This window comes from Mastomys coucha, unplaced genomic scaffold (genome assembly GCF_008632895.1).
Source record: "Mastomys coucha isolate ucsf_1 unplaced genomic scaffold, UCSF_Mcou_1 pScaffold1, whole genome shotgun sequence".
NCBI lineage: Eukaryota > Metazoa > Chordata > Mammalia > Rodentia > Muridae > Mastomys > Mastomys coucha.
In genome coordinates, this window is record NW_022196891.1 from 83,073,053 (window position 1) to 83,075,786 (window position 2,734).

Genomic DNA, 2,734 nt, shown 5'->3' on the forward strand with positions numbered 1-2,734 from the left:
CAGGACATGGTCTTCCATCTCTCCAGGACATGGTCCTCCATCTCTCCAGGACTGTCCTATTGCTTCCTGGATCTCCTTCACTGTCTTTAACTTACTTGGACATTCTCTGTGTCTTTCTGGGCAAGTTCCTTCCAAGCATAGGATGTAACTGCACCCCTCCCTTTCTCTAAGTTACTGCAGAGGTCATTTGATAAAAATTCTCCATCCTAACCACTGAACAATTTCTGTGTCTTTGTGTGAGTATGTGCATGTATATGCTGATTTATAAGAAAATTAAGTTTTATCTTCTTATAGCAGGAGTTACCTGCTGGGTAACAACCTGACCTTGTTCCTGGGAATGACTTTGTATTAACTGAACTTTTATTACTTGGCCATGTCTCTAGCCATCTAACTATTTCAAAGTGTTTTATGTTATCTTGATGTGAGGAAATAGAAAAAATTATACATAAGAAAAACCCCTATCCATGTTAATGAACTTCATTATAGACAGTAGACATCACAGATGTTTTTGGTTTCAGGAAGAACATCCCGTTTCATGTCTTTTTCATCATAATCCTGAAGGAAGTCAATTATTTCCCACGTTCACTCGAGTGTAGTAGTAGAGATCACCAATTGTGCCTGTGGTTTTTATTTTCAAAAATTTGGAAGAAGTATTAAACTTTGTTCTATATGTTTCAAAATGAAAATGCTCCATCCTCAAGACCTGGCTTCCATGTGTCCCATGGACTCCCTTAGTCTCCACCACAGTCTCCATAGCAACGGTTTCTGGAGTGGGACTCCTGCTAGGGCTCTAGGCCATTTGTTCACAATTATGTCTACTTTCTTCAGGTTTGGTTATTTGAACCTCAGTTGTGATTTCCTGTTTGTTCGAGAAAACAAAATGATACACCCTCTCACCCCCTTGTCATTATGTCAGTATGTCAACAAAACAGATGGGAAAGAGTTGGTGAGATGGAGAGGCAGCATCCTGGATCCACTCACTTTTGCATGTCTCTGCCCCTCAAACATATGGCATCAAGATGGCTCCATATGAGTCCATTTTTATAAATTCTGATCACAGATCCCAGTTTCTGGGAGCCAGATACAGCCTCTACCCATAGATGAGTGATAGATTTTATTTACAAACAACAATAAAAACTTTTGGTGGGAAAGTTTGCTTTGGGGAATGGATGTAAAAATGAAGACACAAGTACATTTTGCAAGCCCAAAGGCAAAGAAGAAAATAAACAGTCTCTGGGAATCCATACAGATGAGAAGATGAAGTAAGCAAGGGCAGTGTTTCCTAATGTGTGTACTGCTCACACTGTGACAAAGGAGCAAAAGCCAGAAGCATGAGAGGAGAGCCAAGCAAGACTGAGCTCTCTACCCTGCAGGAAAACAGTTCACATGGGTTGTTGTTGTTGTGAGAAGATGGGATCTGAGCTATCGTCAGGGGACAAAATGTATATTGAGACATAGCCATTTATGTCCAAGTGTTGTAGCAATCCCTGTGCTGGCATTTATTATATATACTCAGTGGATTGACTCATCACAGTTTTGTATCCCTTTTCTTGGCTATGTATCATTTTCTTCTGATTTACATGTTATCATTAGCTTCCCATCACTTTTGCCACCACCTGAGACAATGCGTTTCTAATGACAAATGCCTTACATTGGTTCACCCTTTCAGAGCTTTCAGCTCACACTAATTTTCTCTGTCACATTAAAACTGTGGCCAAGGAGCACACTGTAGTATAAGTATTGTGGTAGAGCAAGAGCATTGTCCTGGTTATTTTTTTCTATTGCTACGATAAGACACCATGACCCAGTCAAATTGTTGAAGAAAGAGTATATTTGAGGCTAACAGTTTGCAAGGGTTAATCTATGGCTATCATAGTCAGAGGCACTGCAGCAGGCCGCCAGACAGAGCTTTGGAGCAGTGGCTAAGAGGTTACATCTCGATACACAAAAACCAGGGAGAGAAGAGAGAACGAGAAAGAGAGAGAGAGAAAGAGAGAGAGAGAGAGAGAGAGAGAGAGAGAGAGACAGACAGACAGACAGAGAGACAGAGAGAGACAGAGAGACAGAGAGACTGGGAATGGTATGAGGTTTGAAACCTCAAAACTTGTTCCCAGTGGCACGTGTCAAACAGGGCCACACCTCCTAATCCTTTCCAAACACTTCCACCAACTGGGAAATCAAGCATTCAAATATATGAGCCAATGGGGGCCATTCTTATTCACCCAGCCATTACCATGAAAGGAGAAAAGGAGGTCCTATGGTCCCCTCAAAGGCACATTGCGAGTGATAAACATCTATCACCATGTTACAAAGATGACAAATTTCACTACTTCCTCAAAGCACCACTGGCAAGAGACCAAGGCTTTATGTAGCGCATGGGATATGAGGAACCCAGGCTCCAAGTTACAGTTTCTCTAGCAATTATTCCAATAAGTCACTGGAGTAACTTGTGTAGATGCACCGTAGGCGCTCTGTAGGCACAGTGTGGGCACACTGTAGGTGCACTATAGGCACGGTGTAGGCACACTCTATTTTCACCAACTACTCTACATTGATGAAAGGAATGGCATAAGCCTACTAAAAACTCTCATTCAGCCAGGCAGTAGTGATGCGCACTGTTGGCCTTTAATCCTAGCACTTGGGGGGGAGGCTGAGGCAGGTAGATCTCGGTGATATTGAGGCCAGCCTGGTCTACAGAGCAAGCTCTAGAACAGCTAGGATTACACAGAAAAAA